Here is a 23182-nt window from a genome sequence, read left to right as displayed (position 1 = left end):
GATGGTTCTCTGGCCACCATGACCTTGGGAGGATGGGAAGGGCCTACACTGTTGAACTGATTCTCTTGATGGACAGAGTGTGATAGTTGGGGGTGGGGTGGAGGGCATTCCAGGCAGAAGAAAAAGCATTTTCGAGAACACAAAGGGTGCAAGTAATTTGGAGGGTGGGGTAGAGGCTGAGGAATGGTGTGTATGTGGGGGCTCAGCCGTTCTCTTTTCTTTCTGCCAAGTTGTACCCCCTCTCTCCTGCCACTTTCACGAAGCAGGGTGACAAAGTTAGGAAGGCTGAGCTGAATCTGCTTTTGGAGGAGTGGAGGTGGTTATTTGATGGGTAAACAAGCTGGGTTTGACAATGTCTAGATTACAGGAAAATTTGAGAATTTACCTAGCTAACGCTTGGGTCTGCCATCCAGATCCTTACTGTGGATTGGAGATCCTTACTGTGGATTGGAGATCCTTATGGTGGATTGGAGAGGCTTACCGTGGATTGGAGAGCCTTACGGTGGATTGGAGGGTCTTACCGTGGATTGGAGAGCCTTACCATGAAGAGAACTTGAAGCACTTACTGATAAAGATCAAAGACCACAGCCTTCAATATGGATTACACCTCAACATAAAGAAAATAAAAATTCTCACAACTGGACCAATGAGCAACAGCATGATAAACGGAGAAAAGATTGAGGTTGTCAAGGATTTCATTTTACTTGGATCCACAATCAACAGCCATGGAAGCAGCAGTCAAGAAATCAAAAGATGCGTTGCATTGGGTAAATCTGCTGCAAAGGACCTCTTCAAAGTGTTGAAGGGCAAAGATGTCACCCTGAAGACTAAGGTGCGCCTGACCCAAGCCATGGTATTTTCAATCGCATCATATGCATGTGAAAGCTGGACAATGAATAAGGAAGACCGAAGAAGAATTGACGTCTTTGATTTGTGGTGTTGGCGAAGAATATTGAATATACTATGGACTGCCAAAAGAACAAACAAATCTGTCTTAGAAGAAGTACAACTAGAATGCTCCTTAGAAGCAAGGATGGCGAGACTGCGTCTTACATACTTTGGACATGTTGTCAGGAGGGATCAGTTCCTGGAGAAGGACATCATGCTTGGTAAAGTACAGGGTCAGTGGAAAAGAGGAAGACCCTCAACAGGATGGATTGACACAGTGGCTGCAACAATGGGCTCAAGCGTAACAAGGATTGTAAAGATGGCTCAGGACCGGGCAGTGTTTCCTTCTGTGATACATAGGGTCGCTATGAGTTGGAATGGTCTCAACGGCACCTAACAACACCATGGATTGGAGATCCTTACCGTGAATTGGGGTGTTGTGGGGCACTTCACTTAAATATCTCATCGGTCACCTCTGGGTGTTATGTGCCACTCTTATTTAACTTATCTAAAGGAACTTTTTTTTTTTTTAAAGGAATTATGTCCAAAGCAATTTACATCTTCCTGCAGTTTATTTTGTCTGGTTGTGTAAGTAGAATTTCTTCTTGAAAAAATTAACTTGGTGAATCAATGGAGTGATAGGTGTCTCCTTGTATGAAGACTGAGTTAAAGGGCTGTTATAGTAAATTTCAGACTCACCCTTTTTTATTTCATCATTAGTGCTGCTCGTATTTCCTTTTGGGTTCATTTCCTTCTGCCTTATGCAAGTGTGGGCCTGAAGTTGATCTGTGGGCTGTCTTGTCACTTCCCTTTAAACACAGGCAAGTCCTTGAGGGTTTTTTTTTTTTTTTAAATCAGTGTGGTGTCTTGTCCAATCCCTTTAAAGCTCAGACAAGTCACTTTCCTTGAGGGTTTTTTTTTTTGTGCTCATCTCCAGAATTTCTATTTTAGACTTGTGCTTTCTGTCTGCTACTGCTAGCAGGAACTTGCAGGTTGACGAAATTTAGAAATAGTTTAAAATAACATGCCCTCTTACGAACAAGAGGCAGAGGACGAAAACCTCCTGAAATCCCTGCCCTGTGAAAGCTTCATGTTAGCAGTGTGTCTAGGGGAGCCAGAAAGCCCAGCCTTGGAGGACGCTTCCTGTCTGCCCCCTTGGAACTCCTGGGAGTGATGAGGGAGGGTGGGAGGGAGGGGCTTCCTGCTGGGGGTAGAGCTGGTGAGTGGCTGGGATCCACAAAGGCCCTGCGCCCAGGTCCCTCTGCAGGCTCCTGCTGCTGGAGGAGGGCCTGCTCTGGGCCTCGACCTGGCACCTGCAGGGGGGGCCTCTCTCAGGAGCAGTGGGACAGGGTTGATCCTGTGTTGAGGACTGGCCATGGGGCAGCCCCAGGGCCATGTGCCTAAAGGTGTGTGTGGAACCCAGCAGGCAGGTGGTTGGGGTTCAAATCCCAGCTCTGCAGTTTATTGTGTGACTTTGGGCAAGTTACTTACATGCCTCAGTTACCTCACCTGTAAAATGGGGGGTAATGTGTACCAGATAGGCTTGGTATAAGGATTAGGTGGGCGCATGTATGTCATGCACTTGGGACATGTGGTGCTTAGAACCATGTAGCATGGCTATCCTCCTGCCTCAGAGTCCCCAACATCCTGGGACACACTCTTGGTTTCCATTGTACAGTCAAGGGAATAGGCTTAGAGGAGCTTAACAACTCTTCAGACCCAGCTCTGTCTCAAGGTTTTCTCTTAAGTGCCCCCGTAGCCCCCCACAGGGACCCTGGCTCCCCAGGAAGTTAGGGAGCACCCACTCACTCAGGTCTGTGCCCACAAGTCCCTTCCCCACACACATATTCTATTTATATGTTATTGTATAAATGAAGGAGCCCTGGTGGCGCAGTGGTTAAGCGCTTGGCTGCTAACTGAAAGGTCCATGTTCGCACCCACCAGCCCCTCCATGAGAGAAGATGTGGCAGTCTGCTTCTGTAAAGATTACAGCCTTGGAAACCCTATGGCACAGTTCTCTGTTCTCTAGGGTCACTGTGAGTCGGAATCGACTCGATGGCTGTGGGTTTGGTTTGGGTTTGGTATATAAATGATGCTGGGGTTAAGATTAATAAAATACCAATTTATTTTAAATCTTGAATTTACAGTAATCTTTTGTTGTCTTGCTTTCGTCAGTCATTGTATGCCAAAAGTACTGTCATCTAGGGAGCTAGGGACCTTACTGATCTTGAAAAAGGGTCCTTCTCTGGGGGGGAGGAGTACCTGGGTCATACGGAAGGTTAGCACCCTGGACTGTTCGAGTCAACCCCGAGTTGCCTCAGAAGAAAGGCCTGGTGATCTGCGTCCGAAAAACCAGCCACTGGAAGCCCTTAGGAGCACAGTTCTGCTCTGACGCGCCTGGTGTCGCCAGGAGCCAAGATCTGCTTGATGGCAGCTGGCTTCTGGTTTATCGAGGGGGTGGGTAGTTCAGCGTGTGTTTCTTGTTTCTTTCCTGCTCTGTGTTTTGGTTTATGCTCTCTCCCTGCCACCCGCGTGTCTCCTGGGTCAGGGCATGTTGGTGAGAGGGAGTCCCCGGGGTGGCAGTGCTGAGTTGTCAACTGGGAGCAAGGCTGGGAGTCCAGAATCCAAACCAGGTGTAAACCAGGGGCGTGTCTAAGGCCTCAGGGGGGCCCAGAAGGGGCTTACATTCGAGGGGCCAGAAGGAATTCCGCTGGACTCCTCCGTGATCTGAGGGTCCCTATCCCAGCTCACTCCCTGGTGGACCTGTCTCTCCTGGGCTGCCTTCAGGGTGAGTGAGTGTTTTGTTTTGTTTTTATTAACCAATTCTTGTACTTCTTTCTGCTACCTCCTTCACCTGGGGCTCTAGTTGCACAGTGCAACCCGGATTCAAACCACAGGCGTAAAGGCTGGGCACTGCCCATGGCTAAGCCAGTGACTGATTACATGGTGGCCAGCCCCGGAGGAGCCTTCTCTTTTGTAGGAAAGCTCTACTGTCCCTTAGAGCTTGCTGTGTGATTTTACCGCCCTGCTCACCTAACCTTGGTCGTTGGTGTTCCCAGCCATGTGATGAAACTCAGCAGTGTTTACTGACCTGTGTTTGGGCCTCAGATTCCTTAGATTTCATGGAATCAGATTCTGCCCCCCCCCGAATAGGTTCACATATTTTTGCATGTAATTTTGATGAATTCATAAGCCCTCATTTATTTATTCAGCAAATATCTGAATGTCTATCATTTGCCAGGCCTGGTTCAAGGCAGCGAGGTTACAGTGTGAACAAAATAGACAAGACCTGACGTTCTGGTTGGGGGACCGTAATGAACAATCCCTACTCCAGTGCAGGGGGAGGGCAGCCTTGGTGGGCTGCAGGGCCAGCCCTGGTCCTGTCCGCTTGGACACCAGTCTCCTTGCCACCCTCCCAGGTCACATTTGCCTTTCTGAACTGGCCATTACCTGAATGGCTTTGTTGTTGTTTTTGTTGTTAGGTGCTATTGAGTTGGCTCTGACTCACAGCGACCCTATGCACAGTAGAACAAAACGCTGCCCGGTCCTGCGCCATCCTTACAATCGTTGTTATGCTTGAGCCCATTGTTGCAGCCACTGTGTCAATCCATCTCATTGAAGGTCTTCCTCTTTTCCGCTGACCCTGTACTTTACTAAGCATGATGTTCTTCTCCAGGGACTGATCTCTCCTGACAACATGTCCAAAGTATGTAAGACGCAGTCTCGCCATCCTTGCTTCTAAGGAGCATTCTGGTTGTGCTTCTTCCAAGACAGATTCGTTCATTCTTTTGGCAGTCCATGGTATATTCCATATTCTTCGCCAACACCACAATTCAAAGGCATCAATTCTTCTTTGGTCTTCCTTATTCATTGTCCAGCTTTCACATGCATATGATGTGATTGAAAATACCAGGCCCACCTTAATCTTCAAGGTGACATCTTTGCTTTTCAATACTTTAAAAGAGGTTCTTTGCAGCAGATTTGCCCAAAGCAATGAGTCTTTTGATTTTTTGATTGCTGCTTCCATGGGTGTTGATTGGGATCCTAGTAAAATGAAATCCTTGACAACTACAACCTTTTCTCCATTTATCATGATGTTGCTTATTGGTCCAGTTGTGAGGCTTTTTGTTTTCTTTATGTCGAGGTGTAATCCGTAGTGAAGGCTGTGGTCTTTGATTTTCATCAGTAAGTGCTTCAATTCCTCTTCACTTTCAGCAGGCAAGGTTGTGTCATCTGCATAATGCAGGTTGTTAATGAGTCTTCCTCCAACCTTGATGCCCCGTTCTTCTTCATATAGTCCAGCTCCTGGAATTATTTGCTCGGCATACAGATTGAATAAGTATGGTGAAAGGATACAACCCTGATGCACACCTTTCCTGACTCTAAACCAGTCAGTATCCTCTTCTTCTGTCTGAACAATTGCCTCTTGATCTGTCTATGTACAGGTTCCTCATGAGCACAATTAAGTGTTCTGGAATTCCCATTTTTCACAACATTATCCATAATTTGTTATGATCTACATAGTCAGATGCCTTTGTATAGTCAATAAGACACAGGTAAACATCCTTCTGGTATTCTCTGCTTTCAGCCAGGATCCATCTGACATCAGCAATGATATCCCTGGTTCCACGTCCTCTTCTGAAACCAGCCTGAATTTCTGGCAGTTCTCTGTCGATATACTGCTGCAGCCGCTTTTGATTGATCTTCAGCAAAATTTTGTTTGCCTGTGATATTAATGATATTGTTCTATAATTTCCGCATTCGGTTGGATCATCTTTCTTGGGAATAGGCATAAATATGGATCTCTTCCAGCCAGTTGGCCAGGAAGCTGTCTTCCATATTTCTTGGCATAGACGAGTGAGCACCTCCAGCGCTGCATCTGTTTGTTGAAACATGTCAGTTGATGTTCCATCAATTCCTGGAGCCTTGTTTTTCGCCAATGCCTTCAGAGCAGCTTGGACTTCTCCCTTCAGTACCATTGGTTCCTGATCATATGCCACCTCTTGAAATGGTTGAATATCAACTAATTCTTTTTGGTGTAATGACTCTTTGTATTCCTTCCATCTTCTTTTGATGCTTCCTGCGGTGTTTAATATTTTCGCCATTGAATCTTTCACTATTGCTACTCAAGGCTTCAGTTTTTTCTTCAGTTCTTTCAGGTTGAGAAACATCGAGTGTGTTCTTGCCTTTTGGTTTTCCATCTCCAGGTCTTTTCAGATGCCGTTATAATACTTTACTTTGTCTTCTTTAGCTGTCCTTTGAAATCTTCTGTTCAGTTCTTTTACTTCATCAGTTCTTCCTTTTGCTTAGCTGCTTCATGTTCAAGAGCAAGTTTCAGAGTCTCCTCCAATGTCCGTCTTGGTCTTTTCTTTCTTTTCAGTGACCTCTTGCTTTCTTCACGTATGGTGTTCTTGATGCCATTCTACAACTCATCTGATCTTTGGTTATTAGTGTTCAATGTGTTAAATCTATTCTTCAGATGGTCTCTAAATTCAGGTGGGATGTACTCAAGGTCATATTTTGGCTTTCGTGGACTTCTTCTGATTTTCTTCGGTTTCAGCTTGAACTTGCATATGAGCAATTGATGGTCTCTTCCACAGTTGGCGCCTGGTCTTGTTCTGACTGATAATATTGAGGTTTTCCATCATCTCTTTCCACAGATGTAGTCTATTTGATTTCTGTGTGTTCCATCTGGTGAGGTCCGTGTGTATAGTTGCCGTTTATGTTGGTGAAAGAAGGTATTTGGAATGAAGAAGTTTTTGGCCTTGCAGAATTCTATCATTCGATTTTCAGCATTGTTTCTATCACCAAGGCCATATTTTCCAACTACTGATCCTTCTTCTTTGTTTCCAACTTTCGCATTCCAATCAGCAGTAATTATCAATGCACCCTGATGGCATGTTCGATCAATTTCAGACTGCAGCAGCTGATTAAAATCTTCAATTTCTTCATCTCTGGCCTTAGTGGTTGGTGTGTAAATTTGAATAATAGTTGTATTAGCTGGTCTTCTTTGTAAGCATGTGGATATTATCCTATCACTGACAGTGTTGTACTTCAGGATAGATCTTGAAGTGTTCTTTTTGACAATGAACAACACCATCCGTCTTCAATTTGTCATTGCTGGCATAGTAGACTATATGATTGTCCGATTCAAAATGGCCAATACCAGTCCATTTCAGCTCACTAATGCCTGGGATATTGATGTTTATGCGTTTCGTTTCATTTTTTTTTTAATGATTTCCAATTTTGCTAGATTTGTATTTCCTACATTCCATGTTGCGATTATTAATGGATGTTTGCAGCTGTTTCTTCTCATTTTGAGTCATGCCACATCAGCAGATGAAGGCCCCAAAAGCTTTACTCCATCCACGTCATTAAGGTTGACTCTACTTTGAGGAGGCAGCTCTTTCCCAGTCATCTCTTGAGTGCCTTCTAACCTGGGGGGCTCACCTTCCAGCACTATATCAGACAGTGTTCCGCTGCTAGTCATAAGGTTTTCACTGGCTAATGCTTTTCAGAAGTAGACTGCCGGGTCCTCCTTCCTAGTCTGTCTTAGTCTGGAAGTCAGCTGAAACCTGTCCTCCATGGGTGACCCTGCCGGTATCTGAATACCGGTGGCATAGCTTCCAGCATCACAGCAACACACAAGCCCCCATAGTACGACAAACTGACAGACTCATGGGGGTGAATGGCTTTAAAAATCTGGTATTTACTGAGGCTTATTTTGCGCCAGGTGTCTTACCTTTCCACATGTGGTTACATTTATCCTTATAACTCCTTTGTTCTGCAGGTGAGAAACCTGGCTTAGGGAGGTGGAGTGCTGGCCTCGTGGCTAGGAAGCGGTGCGCTGCCTTTGACCTGTGTGCAGCTAGGGGTTGTGGGAGTCAGCAGCCAGGCTTGAGGACATCATCAGAAATGCGACAAAATAAGTGTAAGCTCGTTGATCACAGCATCACCGTAAAAAGGAAAAACCAGCAAGAACCCGGCTATCCAGAATAGGGGGATGGTTTAATTATACATTTAAGAAGAAGAAAAGCAAGTTAACATTTGGGTATAATACTTCGCGAAAGAGAGTTCAGTAGGTCCAATTAAGAACTTTTAGTAAGTGCTTGCTTTATGGAGCTGTAGCGTCTTTGGATACATCCTGTTTAAAAATTCGAGTTTTAAATGATATATCTCATAAATTGGAGATTTGTGTTTACAGCCTAAATAAGGAGCTTGTCCTGGACTACCTCCATTCTCTGGCTGGCTTTTTTAATCAAAAGTTTCATGTTTACATGAGTAGAATTGCTTGTTCAAGGATGGAAGACGTACTTTGAGGCCTCTACATGGTGGACAGTTCAGACACTTAAAGTTATTTTATATATTTATATTTCCATATATATTATATGGAAACTCTGGTAGCATAGTTGTGAAGTGCTGTGGCTGCTAACGAAAAGGTCGGCAGTTCGAATCTGCCAGGCACTCCTGGGAACCTCTATGGGGCAGTTCTGCTCTGTCCTATAGGGTCGCTATGAGTCAGAATCGACTCGATGGCGGTGGGTTTGGTTTTTGTTTTGTATATTATATGTACATGTTCTTTATTTTCTAGCGGTTAGCAAAATCACATAATCCCATCCTTAGTTCCAAATAATTGCCTAGTGAATGAATTTGAAATGTGTATTATTTTGTGCTTGGCTGAGGAGATTTATATGTACCCTGGCTTTTCCAAACCTGGCAGTTGTTTTCTTGTTTTAACTTTTCGGGCACTGCCCAGTGAACAGAGTAACTTCCTGAGAAGTTCCTCTAAAAACTTTGTGTGTTCTGTAGACCGCGGAATGGAACAGCGTTTGCGTTACCGACTCAGCCCTGGTCTAACGGCATCACTATTCTAACTGGACGCTTGCAAGCTGCTAGCCTCCTGGCACCAACAGCTGCTAGTTCTTTAAATATTTCCGTTAAGAACTAGCTCTGCCTCCTTGTGCGGCGTGCCACGACCTAACGTCAAACGCAGACCGCACCTTCGGGGCTACTTCGAAACAGGACCAAACGCCGGGATTAAGTTTCTCTACAGACAACTCACATCCATAGGGAGGGTTGGACTGGGGGGGCCTGGTGCTGAGTGACTGGGACAGTGTCCAGTCATCCTCCCTGGGGGGGCCTGGTGCTGAGTGACTGGTGCAGTGTCCAGTCATCCTCCCTGGGGGGGCTTGGTGCTGAGTGACTGGTGCAGTGTCCAGTCATCCTCCCTGGGGGGGCTTGGTGCTGAGTGACTGGTGCAGTGTCCAGTCATCCTCCCTGGGGGGGCTTGGTGCTGAGTGACTGGTGCAGTGTCCAGTCATCCTCCCTGGGGGGGCTTGGTGCTGAGTGACTGGTGCAGTGTCCAGTCATCCTCCCTGGGGGGGCTTGGTGCTGAGTGACTGGTACAGTGTCCAGTCATCCTCCCTGGGCACTTGGGTCCAGAACAACCTCCAGGGTGGGAGGGAGAAGTCACCCCCTTTGTACCACCAAGGAGAGGTTGTGGGAAGCAGTGTCCTGGGGCCAGCCAGGAGGCAGTCCAAAATGGTGCTTCCAGTCTCAAGGGGTGAGGCAGAGTTGTGGGGAGTCCAAATAAGATGGAGACTGGGGATCAGCATGGAGTGGTTGGTTGCGACAATGGAGAAGCTTTGCAGCAAACCTGGAGAGATTTCTGAGCCAAAGAGGAGACAGCCGTCGTGGCTACAGGTATGGATGTGCAGGGCTCAGTTGCGGGCTGCAGAGGAGCCCACAGACCCTTCATAAGTCAGGATTGTGCATGTGGGACCCTCCCTTGGACCTCCTTCAGTTGTGACCCTCCCCACTGGCCGAGGAATCAGAGGCCAAGGGGTTGTGCGTCCCTGAAACCTCTGCCTCCCCACGGCCTGTCCCTGTGACCCCTAGCTCACTCATGAGACCTGTGTGGGCCTCTTCTCCTCGGTGGACTCTGCCCCGTGTGCACACTCCTTGGACTGAGAGGAGGCCAAACACTGGCCATTTGTAGGCCGCACGTGTGGACAGAGTGGAAGTGCAGGGTGATGCATTTACACTTGTGCATGTGAGGATCCTCACTGGCCAGGACACTGCTGATGGATTCATGTGTGTCTTTGGTTTCTTGAAATAATAAATCCATGTTTATTTATTGGATATGCTTGTCTCACAAGATCTCTTCTCCTCCCAGTGGCTAGCTTGTTTAATCTCTTTTATATCTCAGTAGAGATTGACTGAAGATACTCAAGATACAACCTACACTAATCCTCCCTCATTAACACAACAAAGGCAACCCATCCCCAAGTGGGATTATAACCACAGGCCTAGAGGTTGGGATTTTTTACAACACGTATTTTGGGGGCACATAATTCAGTCCATAACACTGCCAAACTTAAAGTGCCTGTATTGTGTTACCTTCCCACCAGTAGTGTGTGGGTGTTCTAGTTCCCCTGCGTCCTTGCCTCCATTGGTATGGTCAGTCTTTTTAGCCACTCCACTAAGTCTATAGTAGCGTCTCATTGTGGTTTTAGTTTGCATTTCCTTAGGGACTTAGGATGTTGAACGTCTTCTCATGTGCTTATTTTCTGTTTGTGTATCTTCTTTGGTGAAGTATCTATTCAAACAGTTTACCCATTTTCAAAATTGGGCTGTTTTATTAGTTTTGAGATTTCTTTATATTTTTATGTATTTATATTTCTTTATATTGTGGACGCAAGCCCTTTATCAGATACGTGATTTGCAAATATTTTCTCCCGGTATGTTGCTTGTCTTTTCATTTTCTTAACATTGTCTTTTGAAGAGCAGACAGTTTAAAATTTGATGAAATCAGTTTGTTTTTTTATGGTTTGTGCTCTTATGGTTGTTGCCGTATCAAAAATCTTTGCCTAATCTCAGGACACAAGGGTTTTAGCAGTTTTATAGTTACTATTTAGGTTTGTGATTCACTTTGAGTTATGATGTGAGGTATAGATTGAAGTTTATTTATTTATACGTGTAAATATCCAATTGTTATCAGTACCATTTGTGGAAAAGTCCCCCAAACTTAGGGGGAAACTTTTTAATCAGTAAAACCCCAAGGTCTAGGAATTGTGGTTTGAAGCATGGACTCTTCACTTTCATGAGCGTGCACTGTTCTCATCTGCACAGCCTGACGGTGTCTTTATTTCACGTGTGAGTCCTCAGCCCCTGAGCAGCAGGCCTTTACCACAGGATAGCATGTGTGGGAGGGGCCAGGAGGTACCTGGCGGTCCGAAGTCTCTCTCCCTAGGCAGTTTCTGGTGTGTGTGTGTGCACGCGTGCACTGTCTCGTTTTCAGAGGTGACTGGGGAGGCCTGCCAGGTACAGAGAGGTGAAGGGGCAACAAGCCTTCTGTGCCTGAGTGGGTAGAGTAGGGCCCAGGCTGGGGACATGGCTGCTGCTGAGGAAGGTGGGAGGGTGTTCCTCACTGGGTGTGTGACCTGCTGTCAGGCCAGGGAAGGTGCTGTTCTCACTGAACGCCCTGTGCAGGACTGGGGAGCCAGCCTTCTTTTCCCCTCAGCCACAGAGCCTCTTTGTTCCAGGAGGTGGTGCAGCCTTTGTCTGCTTTTTACCCTGTGGACTGGTCATGTATGGGATTCATATACTGCCGGTACTGCTAGTATTGCCCTCGTACCACCTCCACCACCACCTAGCAGAAAGAGCTTCTCCTCCGCTCTAACCACTTCATGTGTATGACCCATGTAGTCCCCACAACAACCTGACCAGGTAGCTACTGCCCATTTTACAGACAAGGAAATTGAGGCACAGAGAAGGTGCAAGATGCCTTTAGGCCATGCTTTGCATTGTTGAGTATTGGAGAGGTTTGGTTTAACTTTTTTCATGAACTCGTGTCAACCAAAATATTAAGTGGCTCTCTCATCTGGGTCTTCATTTCCTTGGGCAGTGAGGAGTGTTTGGACTGTTTGACCAGATTCAAGATTTTAGTGGCCCGCAGTGGGTTTATGTTAAACTCCAAACTTGTGATCTGGCCCTTGCTCACCCCCTCAGCTTCATCTCTTGCCACGCGCCTCAGTTTCTTGCTTCTCTCCCTCCTCAGTGCTTTCCACAAATCCTGCTATGAATGCTCTTTCTTCCTGTCTTTGCCTGCTGGACTCCTACTCATCCTTCAAAACCCAGCTGTCCTGCTCCTGGGCTACAGTATTTCGCACATATGGTGTGGTGACTGACCACTTGTTTGTCTCCTCCGTTGGGCTAGGAGCTAGATGAGGTGGAGGGCACGGATAGGCCTTTTTTTTTATTAGAATCCACAGTTCTTAGCTCTGTGCTGGGAGATAATAGACAGTCAGACATTTGTGAATGAACAGATGTGTGCTTGGGTAATGCGGAGCCCCTGTAGTTATAAGGCTGTCGATTCTTTGAGTCAGAAGGTCAGCGCTTACACCCCTTAGCCGAAACCTGCTGGTTTGTGAGCAGCCAGGGGCCTGGTGTGCTTAGGGCTGCCCTCAGGGGAAGTGATGTTGTTTCATGCATTTGAAAGACATCATTCAGTGATTTGTTTAGATCTGGAGTTAGGCTTGCATGGATTTTTATCTCATCTGTGAAGAGGGTGAGTTTTCTGTTGCATTAAGAAACATGCTATTTCCTTGGTCATCTTTTAGATCACGGATTTAAGTTTCTACATTTTTTTTTCTCCAAATGTTACAGAAATACCGCAAGTCGATGGCTTTAACAAAAAAAAAAAAGAGAAATTTAATTCTTAGCGTTAACGTAGGCTAAAAGTCCAAAATCAGGGCATCAGTTCCAGGGGAAGGCTTTCTCTCTCTGTCAGCCTTCTCATCAGTCTTCCCGAGGACTAGGAGCTTCTCCACGCAGGGACTCCAGGTCCAAAGGACTTGCTCTGCTCGCGGCACTGCTTTCTTGGTGGTATGAGGTCCTGCACTCTTGCTTGCTTCCATTTCCCTTTATCTCTTGTAAGATAAAAGGTGGTGCAGACCACACCCCAGGGAAACTCCCTTTATATTGCATCAGGTAAGTGACTTTAGTAAGGATGTTACAATCCCACCCCAGACCTCTTTAACATAAAATTATTATCACAAAATAGAGGACAGCCACACAATACTGGAAATCATGGCCCAGCCAAATTGATACAGACGTTTTTTGGAGGGGATAATTCAATCCATGACAGTTACCATGTGATGTCATGGTAGTTTTTATGGTAAATCAATAAATACTTGGAGTTTTTGAAAATATTTCTTTGGAATATGGGCGCATACACGGGTTAGAGTGGATCGAGTGTAATGTGGTGTCTATCTCTGAAGGGAAGGAAGCTTGGCGAGAAACGTTAGCTGCGCTGTGTCTGAACAGAGAACTATTTAGCAGCGTCTTGGTGCCTTCGCTGAGTCTGAGCCTGGATGCCTGCAGCGACAGGATTTGCTCCTCAGCTGCTGCAGTTAAAGGGGCAGCTAGACTTTGGGCCGATGGACCCTGAGGCTGGGCTTCTATGAGCTGTTGAGATTTGAACTGTTGAACTAAATTTTCAGTTTAACATAATGCGTTTTTCACTTTCGTTATTAGGTGGTGCTTGTTAGGTGCTGTCGAGTCGATTCCGACTCATGATGACCCTGTGTATAACTGAACAAAACACTGCCTGGTCCTGCGCCATCCTCACAGTTGTTGCTACATTTGAGCCCATTGTTGCAGCCACTGAATCGATCCATCTCGTTGAGGGCCTTCCCCTTTTCCGTTGACCCTTTAACAAGCATGAGGTCCTTCTCCAGGGACTGATCCACCCTGATAACATGTTCAAAGTATGCGAGATGAAGTCTCCCCATGCTCACTTCTGAGGACCGTTGTGGCTGTACTTCTTCCAAGGCAGATTTGCTCGTTCTTCTGGCAGCCCGTGGTATGTTCAGTATCCTTGGTCAGCGCCACAATTCTGAGGCATCCGTTCTTCTTTGTCTTCCTTAGTCATTGTCCAGCCTTGGCATGCGTATGAGGTGACTGAAAACACCATGGCTCTCGTCAGGTGCATCTTAGTAGGAGGCAGGATTAATTAATCTCACTTGTCTACTTCTAATTTCTGGGTTAAGCACTTGGCTGCTAACCAGAAGGTTGGTGGTTTGAACCCACCCAGTGACTCGAACCTCGATGAGATGAATTGACACAGTGGTTAGCGATCTTCTTCTGTAAAGATGACAGCCAAGAAAACCCTGTGGGGCAGATCTGCTCTGTCACATGGGTCGCTATGAGTTGAAATTGACTGGACGGCAAACAACAACAACGGGGGGAGGTGAGGGAAAGACAAGTTTGAGTTGTATCTTTATGACGATAAGTCCGGGTTTTATATGGTTGTGGTCTACTCTCGCTCTTGGCATGGGTCTGCCTTTCTCAGGCTGAGTGCCCCTCCAGGTGAGGAGCCTCCTTGGGCTCTAAGTGGTTCATCTCTGCGGAGGGCCTCCTTGGGCTCAAACCTCTTCATCTCTGCAGAGGGGCCTCATGGCGCCCATGAATGAAGACCCTTCTGTGACTGTCTTCTCCCTGTCTTTGATGCCTGGGACAACCCTCCACTTCCTAAATTGTTTTTCTTTCCATGTTCTTTCGAAATGGGTATTTTGCAATGTGACTCCCAGAGGTTTTAAAATAAAGAATAAAGGTGCGACTGTGCTTATGAACATGGTGCCATGGGGGTGTGTTGTGGTTGCTCCTGAACCCAGAGTGGGTGGTCTTAAGCCACCGTGGTCAGTGGCTGGCAAGTCCCTCAGGGAAGAATGGGCTGTGGCTAGGGGTGTAGTCTAGGGTTTGGAGTTCTCTGCGGAAAACTCTCTGGCCTGTGGCTAGGGGTGTAGTCTAGAGTTTGGAGTTCTCTGCGGAAAACTCTCTGGCCTGTAAAGTGACAGCAGTGGTCAGTGTTGAAGAACCTGCCAGGTGGCAGGGACTTCACACACTATATCCAGCCCTCACAGTGGCTCTGCAGGGTTAGTACTGCTACCTCCTTTTTGCATATGAGGAAAATGGAGACTCAGAGAGATGGTTAGGAATTTGTTGAAGGTCACATAGCTAGTAAGTGACAAGTGCAGCATTTAAATGCAGGTCTGTCCCTGTCTTTCCAGTATACCATGGAGCTGGTAGGGTGGCACCCTTGATCTTCTGGCACAGCCCTGCCTCTCAGTGTGCCAGCGGGTCCCTGCCAGGCTGGAGAGAACAGAGCCTGGGATGTGAACACATGGCCTGCCCTTACACACAGAGAGCTCCTCAAGGCTGTCCAGGTGATGTCTGAGTGTTGGAGGAAGAGGCCCTTTCCTGTCCTTCCTGTGTTCATCTGGACGCCACACTGTGCATAGCTCTGTCCTGGTCCCTGAGTGTGCACAGATGCAGACATGCACACCCAGCATGGCAGTGCCTTCCCTCATTAACTCAGTATTAAGGGTGTGGTGGACCCTGCAGGCTGTCCGTGTGGCCTGAAGGGAGAGTGCTGTGGGCTGTGTGGGGGAGTTAGTCAGGGAAGGCTTCCTGGAGATAGTGGAGATAAACGTATATACATAATACATAGAACAAATCTGTCATGGAAGTAGAGCCTGAATGCTCCTTAGAAGTGAGAATGGCAAGACTTCGTCTCACATACTGTGTACCTCTTATCAGGAGGAACCAATTCACGCTTGGTAAAGTAGAGGGTCAGTGAAAAAGAGGAAGACCCTCGATGAGATGGATTGACACAGTGGCTGCAACAGTGGGCTCAAGTATAGCAATGATCGTGAGCATGGTGCAGGACCAGGCAGTGTTTTGTTTTGTTGTACATGGGTCGCTATGAGTGGGGACCAACTTTGATGGCATCTAACAACAGTACATATACGTACACATACGTATCTACATGTATATGTATTAAATAACAAACAAAAAAACATTGCCATTGAGTCGATTCTGACTCATAGTGACCCTGTAGGGCAGAGTAGAACTGCCTCATAGGGTTTCCAGGGAGTGGCTGGTGGATTCGAACTGCCGACCTTTTGGTTAGCAGCTGAGTTCTTAACTACTGTGCCACCAGGGTTCCTAATATGTAATTTAAATACAGTAAAGTTCACTCAAGAATTTTGGATCTCAGGGACTTAATTATACAGCTTTTTAAGTGGAAGGGTAAGGAGATCAGAGCTGGGTTTCAGAGAACTTTTTCTAGAATGGGTGAACAACGGTAGAGATGAGAAGTAAATACAGGTGTTTGATGTAGTAGCTGCTGCCCCTTCTTAGGGTGTCCGCACCTCTGGTTCCCGCTGCCTGGAATGATCTCATTGCCTGGCGGATTCTCTCTTGTCCTTCAGGTCTAGCCCAAAGCCACACCCCCCACGGTGGGGCCTTCCCTGCCCTTTATTCTCACCTTGCCCCTTGGCGTCATTTGTTCTCTGGCTTCTCTGATGTCGTTTTATCCCCACGTAGACTTCAGTGTGTGCTCTCTCATTGCTCCAGTAGACTGTCACCGTCACACAAGCAGGACCTGGGAGGGCGCAGTAAGCGTGTGGTGTGAATGCGCGGTCGCAGGGAGATGTGTAGAATGGAGCAGGAGTGGCGGTTGCAGGGCTGGAGAGGGGCAGAAGGATTGTTTGTGGGAGTCAGGGCCAGGGGAGCCAGGGGCTGAATGTCATCAAGCCCTGCTCTTGGTGTGTCCTGTGGCCGTGTCAGCTGTGCAGCCAGCTGCTGCTTGTTCCTAAATAGCTGGGATGTCTGCCAGCCTCTCCCACCACTTCTGTGACCCAGACTCTGTGGCTCACACAGTGGCATCCTTTTTGCTTAGCTTGGACTGCTTTTCCGTTTCCGCTGGGCAAGTTCTCTTTTGCTAGCTATCGTTTCTCTCTCTCGAATCTCTTGGTGTAGTCCTGGTCTTCCTCTCAGCTCTCTCCCTGTCTAATGCCGAGGTTTTCTGTGTTCACGGGGGAAGAGAGCTCTGCTCAGGACGGCTTGACTAAGCCTGCAGAGCAAGGTCACTGCTGATTTTGAAGTTAAAGTTCAACCTCCTGACTCCACATTTTCCTTGGGCCAGGCCTGGAGGCCCAGCCTCAGTCGAGATGACCTTGATGTGTCCTTTGCGCTGGCAGCACTTTCCATGGCAGGGGCGGGGGGAGGGGCGGGTGAAGACAGGCGGCAGTGGTTCCTATAGTGGACCTGTCTGTAATGGACGTCAGCCCTGCAATCAGCAAGGGCCAGCGCGTGGTGGCAGGTACAATCAGTTTTGCAGGTGGAGATAGAACTGGAGTTCCGAGGGGAACCTGGGTTTGCACAGGGATTCCTGGGCAGGCTTGGGGCGGGAACCACTGAACATTGAACGGGATTCCAAGGACTTTTTCCACCTTGACCCCTCCCTCCGGAATGTGGTGTGGTGCAGAGGCAGACAGGAGGTTAGAACCCAGCTGAAGCTGGATGACAGGTGTGGGTGCGGGGTCTGTTTCTTATACTGCTCTCTCATGTTTGCAAGTGTTTCGGTACCAGGTGGCCCTTCTGAGCAGTTGTCTGCAGGTTGGCAGGTAGGGCCATGTGGGTGGCCGGGGGTGCCTGTTAGTGAAGGGTCACCCTGCTGGGCCCTGGGACAGTTTGGATGCAGAGGGAGGTGAAGCCAGAAGTACTGGAGAGCGAGAGGTGGGCAGGGAGGCTGCCTGAGGGTGTCTGGGGGGCATACTGGGGGGCACTGGGAAGTAGACCTCTTGGAGCTCTGGAGCCCTCAGGAGAGGTGGCGGAGCCAGCCATCCTCTGGGGATCCGGTCGGAAGAGGAGAGGGCCTCTCTGGTCACCTTGTTCCCCTCGCCAACACTTCCTGATTTCATTTTCGGTAGGAAGTAGCTGGCTTTCCTAACCTTTTGGTTACCTAACCGAATAAAGAAACCAACATATGTTTATTTTAGGCTTGAACTCAGAATAAGAACCGTCAAGTATCCCACTTTACTTTCGCTTTCCACCCTGTACCCCCACTTTTTGAGCAAGTGGTTGACTTTTGAAGTGGTTGCAACTGCTTGGCTTTAAAATCTCATCGTGTTAACTTGGTGGCCCTGTCGGTGTGCTGGGGGAGGAGACCTGCACCACTGTGATGTGAGGCGCCCGGCCCTTCCTGGGGTCCACTTACTCTAACAGTCACACAGGCCACAGCCTTGCAACCTTGTGACACAGGTGAGATGTTGCTGCTGTTGTTGTTATCGGTTACCGTCACGTCGATTTCAACTCATGGCCACCCGTCTGCAGAGTAGAACTGCTCCATAGGGTTTTCAGTGGCTGTGACCTTACAGAAGCAGATCACCAGGCCTGTCTTCTGAAGCGCCTCTGGGTGGGTTCGAACCGCCAACCTTTCAGCAAGTAGTGGAGCGCTTAACCGTTCATACCACCCAGAGTCCCTACAGGCGAGGTAAGAGACTTTAATTTCCTTTTCCTTCTGGTTTACTTTGCTCCTTATTCCCAGAAAGGACCCTTGGTGGCGCAGTGGTTAAAGTGCTTGGCTGCTAACCAAAGGGTTGGTGGTTTGAACCCACCAGCTGTTCCACGGGGGAAAGATGGGACAGTCTGCTTCTTTAAAGATTATGGCCTTGGAAACCCTGTGGGGCAGTTTTACTCTTTCCTGTAGGGGCAGTATGAGTCAGAATCGACTCAGTGGCAGTGCGTTTGGTTTTTGGGTTTGGTTAGGCCCAGATGCCCTGAAGCACTGATTGGAGGGGTAGTTCTTCCACTTGGTGTCATCTTTGCATCAGGTGGAGCTGACCAGCTGTCCCGGGTTGGGCACAGTACACAGTCAGGTCACAGGCATCACGCTTTTGTTAGATGAGTGAGCGTGAGGTGGACGTGGAGTTCCATTAGGTTAACGCAGCAACAGCAAAGTACATCGGGGGAGCCTGGGGCCTGGAGCTTTTCTTTTGGATTGGAAATTGAAAATTCTGAATTATGTGCTTTTATTAATTTGTTGCTGTCGTTAAACAAATGACACAGCTGCTCTGTTTTCATTGACCGGGGAAGACTGCTCCTTCTGCCTTGCCGCCGAGTACTGTGCCTGTAGCCCCTTCAGCCCGGCCTCACAGCAGACTTCCCTCCCATCTGAGAGCACAGGAGGCGGGATCTGGGGTCAGAACCTAAGCTCAGCAGATGAGTAGACATTGGGTGGGGTGGCCTCACGCTCTGAGAGGAAACCTGAAAAGGAGCCAGGGGAGGGAGGATTGTTTAAAAGGGGCACGGGGATTCCCAAGGCCAAACTGGAATGCTCTTGCCGGAGCCGGGAGGAATGGGTGCTGGGCAAGGTGCGGTTCACCCAGAAATGCTTTGTGGGCGTCCGCGGAATGGAATGATACACTCCCCAAGGGCAGGGATGCACTCAGGATGCGGACACGTGGTGTCGTGTCTCGCACGAGTGAAACTTCTGTAGGCTGAAACGCACAGCACAGCATCCAGGACGTGATGTAATTCATAGGAACTCGAGACATGTTGCCAGGCTGCCTCCCGGAACCTAACAGCGGGGAGCGTGGAAGTCTCCCCGAGCTCTGCCCCGTGTGGGCGGGTGAGGAGAAATGTCATCATCTGTGAGCGCAGAGCCTGCTTTGCGGTCAGCCAGCTGGAAGGAGGGTGGACCCTTGGCTCCTCCACCAACTCGCTGTGGGCTCTGTGTTCTTCTCTCTTTGGGTGTAAATAAGCTGTTCGCGATATTCTCTATTAGCTTTCTGAAAGTGACCAGCTGCTGCATTTGTTACAGTATGCTCACACCAGGTGAAACAAATGTGCACAGCAAGGTGGTAACCTCTGCTCACCTCAGCCCGGCGCCATGAGAGGACTGCTTTGGGGTAAGAGCCTTGACACCTTTCTCCAGGCTCCCACGAACCTAAACACACTTTAAAAAAAAGAAAGGGGGAACATAGTGTAGGCATGAAGGAGTCTGGTGGCACAATGGTTAAGTGCTCAGCTGGTAACCAAAAGGTTGGTGGTTCGAACCTGCCCAGCAGTTCTGCAGGAGAAAGACCTGGCAGATCCGCCTCTGTAAAGATTGCAGCCAAGAAAACCCCGAGGGGCAGTTCAGCTCTGTCATAGTGGAGTCACTGTGAGTTGGAATCAGCTTGGTGGCACTCAGTAACGACTATATGCATTACTCAGCAACTTACGTTTTTCACTTCCCTTTAGCTTACATATTCCTGAACTTAAGCTCTCTGAGATAGAGACCTAAAAGCGTGCTTTCTGTTGAATGAATGAATGAATGAATGAATGAATGAATGCTATACTCAGGACGTCCCTCCTGGTTGGTAGTGTGTAGCCCTGACGGCCAGATCGAATGGCTTCAGCTGTTTTGGAGGACATACTGGCATCACGCATGCAGCCCTTTCCTGGGCGTTTCCTCTGATTCTGGGTGTTGTCATTTTTGCTCATCTGCTGGGTGAAAATAGTATCCCGTTTTTATTTTAATTTTTATTTTCCTGAGCACAAGGAAGGTTGAGCATCCTTTCGTGCATTTATTGGCCATTTATGTTTCTTCTGTGAATTCTGTCTATATCCTTTGTCTGTTATTTCCCTATCGGGTTGTTTTTCTTTCCAGTTTTGAGGAGCCCTTTGTATATTGGGGCTTTAAATCTTTTGTTGTATGTGCTGTAGATTGCAACTATTCCCCCTGGCTATTGTTTCTGTAGTTTGTTTTTACTTTGTTAGATGTGAAATTTTGTGTAGTCAGATATGTCTGTCTCAGTGTAGTGTCTGTGTTTCCTGTTCTACCCGTGGTCTAGAGAAAACAGTGGATCACGTTCATCTCCGTGTATCCGTGTAGGTGTGGGTAAATGTTTAAATATATTTGCAACATTTCTAAATAAATTTCTAAATAAAATAAAAATTGAATACCAAAAACCAAACTCGCTGCCTTCACGTCAATATCGACCATAGCAACCCTGTTGGACAGAGTGGAACTGCCCTATAGGGTCTCCAAGGGTGTAAATCTTTATGGAAGCAGACGGCCACATCTTTCTCTTGTGGAGCAACTGGTGGGTTCAAACCACTGATCTTATGATTGGCAGCCAAGCGCTTTAACCACTGGGTCACCAGGGCTCCTTATAGTTGAATACAGTAGTCTAATACAAGATCACTTCTCCATGGCCGAGTAAGGTCCACTCAGAAGCGCAAGGATAGCCTAAGATGAGGAATTGTGTGTGCCGGAGGATAGCCTAAGATGAGGAATTGTGTGGGCCGGAGGATAGCCTAAGATGAGGAATTGTGTGGGCCGGAGGAAGTGCCGGCTCAGGGCTTTGCGCATGTTCTACTGATTCTCCGACTTTGGCTAAGTTATTTAATCTCCTTGAGCCTCAGTCTCCTCATCTGTAAAATTTGGCAGGACGAGAATAGTACCACCATAAAAGGCCTATCTGTGTAAGAACTGAAAGAGATAACACGTATAAAGCGGTTAGCACAAGGCTTGGTGCATAGTAAGTGCTCAGTTAGTTATACGTAGCAATTTACTACATCACATCAAAAAAGAAAACCCTGTGACTATATCCACAGATGTCTAAAAGGCACATAATAAAATTCCAGTTGCTAATCTTAATAAAGGGAGTCCTGGTGGCACAGTGGTTAAAACGCTTGGCTGCTAACCAAAAAAAGTCAGTGGTTCAAACCCACCACCTGCTTGCTCTAAGGGAGAAAGATGTGGCAGTCTGCTTCTGTAAAGATTTACAGCCTTGGAAACCCTGTGGGGCAGTTCTTCTCTGTCTTATAGTCCGCTATGAGTCAGAATCAACTCGACAGCAATAGGTTAATAAAAATCTAAGTAAAATAGTCATGGAGGACTCTCCATAAATGTAGAAATATTTACTAAAACCCAGCAGCAAGCATATTAGGTAGTGAAATGCATTAAATTTAATTCCATTAAAACCCAGGCATGGCAGGGAGGACTGCATTTAGTGCTGTTACCCCATGTCTGTGTACCCCATGTGACACTGTGGACTTGACAGGCTTGTGGGGAGAGTGCCAGGAGAGCAGCCACGGCCTGTGGCTGTCCGGCCTGGGCGGGCGTGTGTCTCTGCTGTGTCTGGAGCAGGTGACTGCCTGCACCCTGAAGGCCTGCAGTTTCCATTGGCCTTTCTGCGCTGTGGGTGTGGCTTCTGGCCTCACCCTACAGGAACCAGGAGTGAATTCCTGGGATTGGGTGGGGAAGAGGATTGTTAAAGTGACAAGCCGCCTCAAAATGGCCAGTTTTTTCCACAGGGAGAATCCTGGGAACTGTGCGTGACTTCTAGAGCCGTGGAGGGTCCGCACCAGGTAGGTTCGTGTGGTGGGCGCCCCGTGGTCCTGTCCTCTCATGCAGGGACTTAGCACAGCCGTAATTTCTAACCTCGCTGTCCCACAGCCGGAATAAGCAGACCAGTGTCCTCAAATGTCAGAGAGAGAGGAGGCCTCAAGACCGTACCTTCCAGACTGGCCTGGAGAGCCGAGGGGTTCAGCATTTGCTTGCTTTTTGCCCAGAGTTTGTTGAGCATTTGTGCTTCTTTCCTTGTGTCTTTCTTTTGACAGTTCTCTCATCTGCCTCTAGTTTAGAGGTGTTTTATTACTAACTCAAAATTCATCTAAAATATCGTATGACAGGTATGTAGGTTTTAACACACAATAATGAATGCTTCCGTGCCAATCCCCCAGTGTGAGAACTAAACCACTGTGCCCCTCAGGGGAGCTCCTAGTGCTGCCTCCTGCCTGAGGTCAAGGCATTCCAGAATATTTTATTGTTCCCTTTTTTAGAAAGAGCGCACTTATACACATGTTATTGTTGTGTGTTGCCACCAAGTCAATTCGATAGGGCTTCTTGGCTATAATTTTTTTTTTTAATTGTGTTTTAAGTGAAAGCTTACAGCTCAAGTTAGTTTCCCTTACAAAAATTTTACACACATTTTTACTTGACCCTAGTTGCTCTCCCTGTAATATGACAGCATACTCCGCTTCTCGGCCCGAGATTTCCTGCATCCATTCAACCAGCCCCTGTCCCTTTTTGCCTTTTTGTCTCACCTCCAGGCAAGACCTTCCCATTTAGTCTCACGTGTCTGCTTGAGCTCGCCAGTATTATTTTATGTCTTATAGTCCAGTCTAATCTTTGTCTGAAGCGTTGGCTTCAGGAATGGTTTTAGTTTTGGGCTAACAGAGAGTCCAGTGGCATGTCTTCTGGGGATCCTTCTAGTCTCAGTCAGACCATTAAGTCTGGTCTTTTTACTAGAATTTGAGGTCTGCACCCCACTTTTCCCCTGCTCTGTCAGGGACTCTCTTGTTTTCCCTGTCAGGGCTGTCACTGGTGGTAGCCAGGCACCATCTAGTTCTTCTGGTCTCGGGCTGATGGAGTCTCTGGTTTATGAGGCCCTTT

General features: G+C 47.6%; 1 protein-coding gene across 5 annotated transcripts in view; it reads left to right on the top strand.

The window, feature by feature from the left end:
* PACSIN2 (protein kinase C and casein kinase substrate in neurons 2) overlaps positions 1-23182 on the top strand; it is a 169570-nt gene that overhangs the window by 12227 nt on the left and 134161 nt on the right. Inside the window, exon 1 of one of the 5 annotated variants that reach the window (XM_049884572.1) lies at positions 19679-22095. The exons of the other annotated variants lie outside the window; for them this stretch is intronic. The gene's annotated coding sequence lies outside the window, so the exon portion shown is untranslated. Of the gene's footprint in view, positions 1-19678; positions 22096-23182 lie in introns of those variants that run through there. 5 annotated transcript variants of the gene reach the window in all.

The sequence above is a fragment of the Elephas maximus genome, chromosome 4 (assembly GCF_024166365.1).
Source record: "Elephas maximus indicus isolate mEleMax1 chromosome 4, mEleMax1 primary haplotype, whole genome shotgun sequence".
Classification (NCBI taxonomy): domain Eukaryota; kingdom Metazoa; phylum Chordata; class Mammalia; order Proboscidea; family Elephantidae; genus Elephas; species Elephas maximus.
Note: the sequence above shows the minus strand (reverse complement) of the source record. Positions and strands in the feature narration are given on the sequence as shown.